A 9,828-nucleotide genomic window follows, 5' to 3' on the forward strand; every position below is an offset into this window, starting at 1 on the left:
TTAGGTTCTGTAAATGTTTAGGGTGTTATTCTACTGGGGTATGTGACAATTCATGAGTGTTTCAGCATGTGGTTTTGTGAAAGAACACAGTCAACCCTACGGACTTGTACATTTTTTAATCGTATATACAGGATTCACTGTAGTTAAACAATCTGTATTTTGCATGCATGAAAAGTGTTCAATAAGAAGTCTCAGTGTGCACCAGATAGGGTTTAATTTTATTTATGTCACAGAATAACTGAAAATGTCATTGATGTGATATATGTCATGTCAGTATCCAGGACATCTAAGCAATAACACATTTTTTTAAAGATGTGTATTTTTCCAGTTAATCAGCGAAGGACATGTGGATATACCTCAATTCTGCTACATTCCCTCCTCTGTGATGCTTTTTTTTTGTTTCTGTCAGGAGAACTTTGGTAGACTTATACCTTGTATGTAGAAAAATGCATATACACCAGAGAGAAAGTCTAAAAGCAGTCAATATTTAAGTGCCTATATTTAAGAAGGAGGAAAAAATCCTTATTCATTTTACCAATGGCATCTCCTCTTTCAGAGTGAAAAACACAGATAAGAGTTTTCAAAGTAGCCTGCAGGCTTTGCACACACAAGTCCTGGAAAGCAATTCCTCCTGTAAGTTAAGGGGATTCTGTCAGCTGCAGATCTTGCTTTTGCTTTTAAAGGTTGTAAACTAAGTCATGGGGGTTGTCCAGTACTTTTGTGTGCTTGGAGTGAACCATGTCAAGTGCTAGTGTCTTATTGGCTTTCTTATCCAGAGTGTAATCCAAATTTCACCAAGCAGGGAATGTGTAGGTCCGTTAAACTATTGTTTCTAAAGGACTTAGTGATTTATTTCTGAGTTGTACAAGCCAGGTTTTAGTGGTTTTGAGAACAAGAGACTCAAAAGCAGTAGAAAAGTGTAAAATATTACAGGAAAATCCAAGAGTCTTTTGTTGAATTTAATTCTGCTTTTTTTTTTTATTTTGTCATGAACTGTTTGCATTTATGTTAATTTTGAATAACAACCATATCTTTTCTTTATGACATGGAAGTTTAGAACTCAAAATTATTGAACGAAAGTCAGTAAGATATTAAAAAGACTGAAAAAAATAAATACTAAAAAAGTGTAAATATACACAAGATATTTCCCCAAATATTTGCGTTAGAGTTCTGAGAAGCTGACGGCTCCCATGAACTGCACCATGAGTACAAGTTGTATAACTAGCATATTCCAACCTCCAAATGCCTTTCATGTCAATATGAGAGATATCATCAGGCACTTTGAAAGCACCAATCTATTTATAAAGATACCATCAAAAAACCTGCCTGATGCAGCTGACTTATGAATCAATTATCTGGATTTCACCAATGATATATCTGTTCTGAATTTTACAGCCATATGTTTAGAGAAACACTGTACACAGATAGTCTATTCACATCCCAACAGGTTTCTTATCTTCATGTATAGGCCTGTCAAAAAGAGGAAGAAAAATATCCTGACTGTAGGACCTCTTCCACAGAAACAGTTTGTTAAGAGGGAAAAAAAAAGTTTCTGAATATCAAGTTATATATAGCTAGAGGCAGAAGGAAAAGATTGATCAGGAGTATCATGTATGGGATTGGTGCTGACAGCAGACAGTAAATTTAATTTCTTTGAAAACTATTGAACATGATCAGTCAGATTTGTATTTTTTTAATTAAAAAAAAAAAAAAAAAAAAGTTTGTCTTAGGTGTTTAAATGACTTAACAGGGATAATTTCTGAAATACCATGTTCAGTTTTTGGTCTCCACTGTACAAAAAGATGTGGGCAGGCTGCAGAGTGTCCAGAGAAGGGCCATTAAGATGAGCAAAGGACTAGGAAACCTGCCACAAGAGGAGAAACTGAAAGAATTGGGTCTGTTCAGCCTTGAGAAGGATTATAGGAGACCTCATCACCATGTTCCAGTACTTGAAGGTCTGTAAAGGTTCCAGTAAACTTCAAGGGCAGCTACAAAGAAGATGTAGAGTACTTTTCTACAAGGAGTCACACTGAAAAGCCAAGGGGTAACAGGTACTAGTTACTCTGGGGGAGATTCTGATTGCACACAAGTGGACAAATTTTCACAATGTGAGAACAAACAGCCACTGGAATGGTCTCTCCCCAAGGAAGTGGTGGATTCCTCAACATTAGACATTAGAGATTTGGCTGGACAGGATGCTGAGCTATCTTGTCTAGACTGTGATTTTGCCAAGGAAGGTTAGACCAGATGGTCCTTGAGGTCCCTTTCAACCTGGTATTTTATGATTCAACATTGTGGGATTTTTTTGGCAGAGAATTAAAGCAATTGTGGGAAAACATAAACAATGCTATTTGCACACTGAGGTGAATAATTCTGCAGATATTTCTGTATATACTAAGGTCCAATGAATCATTTCACAAAAGCAACCATCTCAACTTTTATGTCTTGGCTCTTTTCAGTTCCAGCAGCTTAATTTCACCGGTCCTAAATCCTCTTTCCATTTCTAGACACATCTGGAAATTCTGTCCTTTTTTATTAGCGTGTTTATGATCTATTAGAGATTTGCTATGGCTTTGATAAAGGTTTATCGAAAAGGGAGATACAGGGTGTTTGAAAAGCTCTTCATGAGTAGGACTTGAGGCCTGCTGTTACTTTTGGCAAAAGGCTCCAAGCTACAGGAATGTGAACAGATAAGCACCTTGTCCCGGGCTACCTGCAAAATAGCGGGCAAGGCAGAGTGATGCTAGGAGTACAAAGTGGCATAGGGTGCTGAAGCAGCTCATCCAAGGTCACTCTCTCTCTATTTCTGTTTAATTTGTTTACTTCTCTGAGGAGATTACAGCGTTGAGCTGTTGGATGGAGAATTAACATTTCCTGAGTTCTCGTGGGAAGTTGTTACACACCGGCAACTAGAAGTGACAAAGCTGGCATTTCGTAGCAGCCCACAGGAATCTGCTCATCTTCCTTCTGTTTAGAGTCATATCTGCACTTAATCAGTCAGAAAAATATCCTGCCACATTTCAGGACATGACCAGTGTTCTTCACTGGAAGATAGAATAACCCAGAAAAAAATAGTGGGACTGCATGGCAGTTGAACTTAAGAAAACATGACAAGTTTTTGATTGGAATTTCATATATGACACTGAGCTGTTGTGTTTGTTTGATTCTTTTTTTTGTTTTGTTGTTGTTGTTGTTGTTGTTGTTTAAGTTACTGGAGATTATGATGATGCAGTTTGAAATAGATTTTCAGAGGATAAGTACTTGGTACTTTGTCAAATCAAGTCTCCTGAGAATTGTACCAAACGGTTTATCAGCTTTCTCCTCCTTTCCATTTCTCCTTGCCCCAAAAAAGCAAACACATGGAAGTTCCATCACCACCTTTCTGAAGATATGAGTTACTAACTAGGAATAACTGGTGACTTTTTATGTCTTTTTATGATTGGTAGTTGTGTTAGGGATGGGAGGGAAGAAAAACTACTGAAAAAAAACCCCTGTAAATTTAGATTTTTTTTTGCTTATATAACAGATTGCTGCAGATTAAAAAATGGGCATGTGCTCACACTTGTAAATATGAACATACTGATAATTTGAGGCAAATGACATTTGGGTATGGATCGGAAAATGTAGCTTGGGAAAACTTGTACTTTCTCATTAGCTAAGAGATGTCAGTGTCCTGGAAGCTGTATTCATTCAATACTGGTGATAATATTGTTCCTAGCCCCAGAAGACAGCCTAAAAAGCAAGATACCCCATGATCCAATACATATAATCTAGTAATGGTTCTGCTTCAATTACATGTAGCTTTCCACAGACAGGAACTTTAAAGATAACTTCTCTCTAAAGAAAAAAGCATCCAACCAGACAAACGAAAAAAAAAGACTGTATATGATCTTATCTTGTGACCTTATCAGTATATGGAATTAATTTCTCATTTTGAAGTAAAATTCTTCCCTGTGGATGGAGTTAGTCCTCTACAAAATCTATGGAAACTGTGAATATAAATAAACTTCCAAAGTAGATCTTACATGGTCCCTGAGTCATGCCTTGGGCTTTTCTTCATGCTGTTAATTCAACAATTTATTAATAACTTGGGATCTATACTAAGTATGAATCTTGTAGGACAGGATGGGTGCCTTCCATCTGCAAGATGCTCATTACTCAAGCTCCAGACAGAGTCAGTACCAAGCTACAAGGGCTTTAAAACACCTCTGAATTCTGGCCATTTAAGCACTAATGGATTTGAGGAATTAAACAGCATCAAGCATAGCAAATATTGACCTCTCCTCAGAAAATATTTACCCTCTCATTTATTGTTATATGTCCCCTGCACTAGGATGATATGTTGACATTAGCAACTATGATTTGCTAGGTGCACTAATGTTCTAAATTGACAAACTCAGCTATTTACTTAAAGGCCTCTTGGATTGATTTCTAGATGCTTTGCTCATTGTAAATGCATCTGTTCCATGTTAAAATGTCACTTTGGTTTTAGGTATTTCTGGCTTTATAGCATAATTTTGAGCCTCATTTATTTTATATTAACAACTTGCCAGATTTGTGAGTAATATGGCAAGTGTTCATACACATGAGGTGGGGTTTTAGCTGAATATTTCCAAGCCTTGTTCAAAGAAACATGTGAAGTAGCACACAAATTTTGCAAACTGGGAAACAGAGGCACATAGGTGTAGGGAATCCACTGTAATAGGTATTCCCAGCAGCTAATCCACCTTTTCATAAAAGACTTAAGGCCTTAGTGACTTGAAAAGTGGGGTGTTGGGCTTCCATGTAGTCAGGAGTTCTGAAACACATATTTTCTGTATAGTATCTGTCTCTCCTGATTTCCAGGACCTGAATCTGAAATCTAAAAGACATTGTGTATTTTCCACATCTCTTTCTCTGACCATTGCTAGAACTCATAAGTATTTCTTCTCCAGAACAGTCAGAAGAAAATTCTCCCTGTCGAACTGCTTTTTTCTGCAAGAGCTGTTTGGTGTTTTCAAATTAGAATAAGCACCGAGTCCATCATTAAACATTCTCATGTTGTATTTTAGTTCACCTGCCCTTCTGTGACACTCAGAGGAAGGTGGAAGAAAGAATCTGGAAAGAGAGAAAGGGTCAGCTGACAGATCTGGATCAGGCCAATTTCATATTCCTGTGCTGTCATTTGAAAGGAAATGTAGAATAAATGCCAGATCTATCCTGCATTCTTGGGCTATCCAAATCTAAAAGCCTGTCCCTTAAGCTCACATCAAAGAAACACAACAGCTGGTGAAGGTATCATTCATTAAATGCTTTATGCTTTGCTTCAGAAAGAGTGGCTGATAAACAAAAATACACAAGACTTAAAATGGGTATTTACAATGAGAAAAAAATAATTCTCTTCTTTTTCTGTCCCAAATCCTGAACAGAAAAACTATTCTTTCCTTAAACCTTTCCCCAACTGTCTAGAAAGCAACTATTTTCTTCTCTAGAAAGGAAAAAGAAGAAAACTTCGAAAAGAGTCTTGAAATACTTCAGACAGAATCAAACACAAGTTGGTACACAGTATAATTATGGAGAGCACATGTTTTAATGGTGATAGTCTATTAAGTTTTATAAGCTGAAATCAGTGACATTTGCAATAATTATTATTAAGAGCCCAGTTTCTTACTAGTCATATTTAAATGGAACTTTATGACTTAACTAACTAAAGTAATCAGCCTTCAATGGTGTATTAAATTAGCCTAAATCATGGAACAGTTGAGTTTTAGGGTGTGCAGACAATAACTCTCTCTAATTAGTTATTATGCTGTAAATAAGGTAAAAACGTTATTTACAATAAAATACTCAGAAGTCACTGATGGAGAGTTTCACCAAAACTCAGAAACAGTTTTCCATAAAGTAGAAGGAGCTATCCCTGGAGATACTTAAAAAGAGACTGAGTGTGGTACTCAGTGCCATGGTCTGGTAACTGCAGCGGCAGTGGATCAAGGGTTGGACTTGATGATCTCTGAGGTCCCTTCCAACCCAGCCAATTCTATGATTCTATGATTCTATGAAAGACTGTAGATGTTTATGACCCTTCATTGAACCTGAGATGCTGCAAGCCAATACACAGCACCTTGATAAGTGTCATTGACAGAAAGCTGAACATGAGCCAGCAGTGTGCCCAGGTAGCCAAGAGGGCCAATGGCATCCTGGCCTGTATCAGGAACAGCGTGGCCAGCAGGTCCAGGGAAGGGATTCTGCCCCTGTACTCAGCCCTGGTGAGGCCACACCTCGAGTCCTGTGTCCAGTTCTGGGCCCCTCAGTTCAGGAAGGATATCGAGGTCCTGGAGCAGGTCCAAAGGAGGGCAACCAGGCTGGTGAAGGGACTCGAGCACAGATCCTATGAGGAGAGGCTGAGGGAGCTGGGGCTGTTCAGTCTGGAGAAGAGGAGGCTCAGGGGAGACCTCATTGCTCTCTACAACTCCCTGAAAGGAGGGTGTAGCCAGGGGGGGTTGGTCTCTTTTCCCAGGCAACTCTCAGCAAGACAAGAGGGCACGGTCTCAAGTTGTGCCAGGGGAGGTTTAGGTTGGGTATTAGAAAGAATTTCTTTACGGAGAGGGTGATCAGACATTGGAATGGGCTGCCCCGGGAAGTGGTGGATTCTCCATCCCTGGAGATATTTAAAAAGAGACTGGATGTGGCACTCAGTGCCATGGTCTGGTAACTGCAGCGGTAGTGGATCAAGGGTTGGACTTGATGATCTCTGAGGTCCCTTCCAACCCAGCCAATTCTATGATTCTATGAGAGATTCTAAGAGATTTTCACTGATTCCAGCATCTTGGTATCAAGTCTCTCACCACCTAAATCCTGCACAACATGTTCTCTAGATGTTGTGTCACCAAGAAGATGGGTGTCATGCTTATTCCTAATCTCTTTACTGCTGACATCTTTGCTGATAAGAGTGCTGCTAGTCATCTGAGAGATAATAAATGAGATTCAAAGCCACAAGAGTAACACAAGTGAACAAAGGCTTATGAAAAATAAGTACAGCAGAGGACAGTTTGGAAGACTCCTCTCAGAAATGAGTAGTGGGTGTAAGTGCCTGTCTGTGTCCTAGTCACACCTACTGGGGACTTGAGAACTTTGTGTAGGTTTAAATTGTCTAAGATCCTATGAAAGCTCTTTTGATGTAGCAAGGGCTGATATGCTTTAGGGAGCCACTGAGAAGAGTTTTTCTGAATACAAAAGTGACACTTTAAGAGCTTTTTTTTTTTTTCACTTTAATCATGCTTTTATCAAAGGTTTTGCTTGGAAATTATTTTATTTCTTAAACACAGGGAGCATTATCTGGATTATCTGGTCCCTTTTAAATTGTTTAAATGTTTCTCTTTTGAATAGTTTAAGTGGTAGATTCAAAGTAAAAAGTTTTCTATTCCTTGGGTTTTTCTTTGTTGATGATGTTTGGGGTTTTTTAAGGACATACAACACCCACAGTACTTTTCCCAAAGCAGTTTCTGAATTAGATGTAAGTAGAGAATATCCATATAAGTAGATAGATCAGAATCTTTTGTAAGAATAAGTGAAATAATTCTTAAGAGGTAAAAAACTCGTTGACTCTTCAAAGGCACTTTTCTCAAAGGAATTAACATCCACAGGATGCATGAAAACAGCTTATCTTTTTCTTCACCTTTAGTAACCTGGCATCTCTTTCTTTTTAACTTGCCTGTATGCTTTAAAGTTATTTGAAGTGAATTAAAGATGAGCAATTCACAGAAGTAATGCATTTTCCATCAGGCCACTTCTACTTGTTTTCTCAGCATATTCTGCAGATGGGATCCTGCCATTGGAAATATCTAGTGGTTTGCAAGGTGGTCAGTATTTACCAACAACAGATAGTTAGCACAATAGTAAATATATTGTAAAGGAGGTCCTCAAAATATGGCTTTTTTTGTCTACGTTTTTGTCTGCTAAATGGTGTTTTGTGTTATAGGCAGCTGGTGAATGTAAAGATTTGCATTCTTTCTATGCTGTTAGGAGCTGTGGACCTGACACATCTCTCAGTGTTGAGTCGTGACCCCAGGGTCTGCTACAAAAAATACACTAAGTCTAAGTGAAGTAGGAAAAGGCTGTGTTTGGAAGACAAATGTCAAAGATTAAGAAGGCAGAGTTACCCTATCATAAGTGGGTTTTTTTTTGGTTTGGTTTGGTTTTTTGTTGGGTTGGTTTTTTTGCTTGTTTGTTTGGTTTTGGTTTTTTTTTAATATAATATTATATATAATATCAATATATAATTATATTAGTATTTTATATATTAACTATATAAAATATATTTTGTTATATATTATATTTTGGATTATATTTTATTGTATATTATATATTACCTATTACATACATAATCTATTAATATAATGATATATAATAATATAATTTAATTTAATATTAATCTATACTCTAGCTATTCTTATTTTCATACTTCTTAAAATATTAGGAAAAAAAAAAAGATTATTCAGACAATTTTCATATGGTCTTCTTAGCTCTCATTAGGAGTACACTGAAAATCTTTATAAATATCCTTGCAATAAAGAGGAAGCAATTTGTAGCTGCCATATGACCAGACACATTTCTGTAACAATTCTTAAAGACTTTCCAGGAATTATCAGTACTGTCCAATCAGGTGGCCCACTGAAAGCATCCTCCTATCTCACTGGCTTTCTTTTAGACCAGAAGAAATTTCCCACTCAGCTTAAAATCTGTGGTCTCTCTATTGCAGCTCTGAGATGTGAGCAATGAAAGGATGTATGTAGTAGAATTATATGGTTGGACAGGATAGCTGGAGGTCATCTAATTCAATCCCTGTTCCAATCAAGGCTAACTTTAGAGTTAGATCAAGTTGCTCAGAGCATTTTACAGTCAAGCTTTTAATATCTCCAAGGACTAAGGTTCCACAACCTTTCTGGGAAACTTGTTTCAATATTTAACCACTTTCATTGTAATTTCCTTTTATCTAGTTGGAATTTCCCTTACAGCCCCTTATATCTGCTGACCCATGGCCTTTTGCTGTGCATCTCTGAGAAGAGGCTGGTTCTACGTCCTCTACTCCTCCAGGTAGCTGAAACAGGCAATTGAATCCCACCTTAACCTTCTCCAGGCTGAATAAACCAACATACCCTCAGCCTCTGTGTACACACCATGTGCTCCAACTCCTTAACCACCTTCATAGCATTGTGTTTAATTCCAGTCTGTTTCTCTTGCACTGGAGGGCCAGAAACTCTACAGTCTTTCAGATGTAGCCACAAAAGTGCCAGGTAGAGAACAATCTGCCCTCTCCTTAATCTGCTGAGTCCAGGACAGAGATGGCTTTCATAGTGACAAGAGCACATTGATGATTCAAGTCCAACTTGACCTCTAGGACAACCAAGTCCTTTTCTGCAGAGTCATTCTCTCACCAGCTCAGTCCTCAGCCTATACTGGTTTATGAAGCTACTGCATCCTAGATATAAGATTTCACATTTGTTTTGCTGAGCTTTAAGAGGGGGTTGTTAGCCCAGTCCTCCAGCCTGTCTCTGTGTCTGTCTCTTTCCAGGGGATCTCTCTATCTGGCAGCCTCACAGTGCCTAGGAGCAGCAGTACAACACCCCCCAAACGGTGTCATTCCCAAACTTGCTGAGGGGGGGATTCCCTCCTGTTGCATGGACTATCAATGAAGATGCTACATAGTGGCAGTCACCTCTATCAGCCCCTGACAAATGCCCAGAGAAAGCAGCCCCAGACAGACTTTGAACCACTGAGCCTTACCCTTTGAGCCTGACCATCCAGCCAACTCCATAGTCCTCCTGCCTAGTTCATCTCTCCAGTGTATTT

This window comes from Heliangelus exortis, chromosome 1 (genome assembly GCF_036169615.1).
Source record: "Heliangelus exortis chromosome 1, bHelExo1.hap1, whole genome shotgun sequence".
In the NCBI taxonomy this organism is placed as follows: Eukaryota; Metazoa; Chordata; class Aves; order Apodiformes; family Trochilidae; genus Heliangelus; species Heliangelus exortis.